The sequence below is a fragment of the Penaeus monodon genome, chromosome 27, assembly GCF_015228065.2.
Source record: "Penaeus monodon isolate SGIC_2016 chromosome 27, NSTDA_Pmon_1, whole genome shotgun sequence".
NCBI lineage: Eukaryota > Metazoa > Arthropoda > Malacostraca > Decapoda > Penaeidae > Penaeus > Penaeus monodon.
Genome location: NC_051412.1, coordinates 5,721,940 through 5,722,139, shown reverse-complemented (window position 1 = coordinate 5,722,139; position 200 = coordinate 5,721,940).

Genomic DNA, 200 nt, shown 5'->3' with positions numbered 1-200 from the left:
CAGGTGTGTCATTGACCTCTCTCGTCCTCGGTGATCGTGCCATACACCCCCCGAGATGACACATTTTCACACGGGGAGAATCCGTTTAGTGTTAGGTCTTACGTGGCTGCACTACATACCCTATGGCCGCCCACGGAAGCCCTCCGATCTCTTCGTTAAAATGGGCGAAGTGTTGCGAGGCTTTGTTCACTACTGCGTGT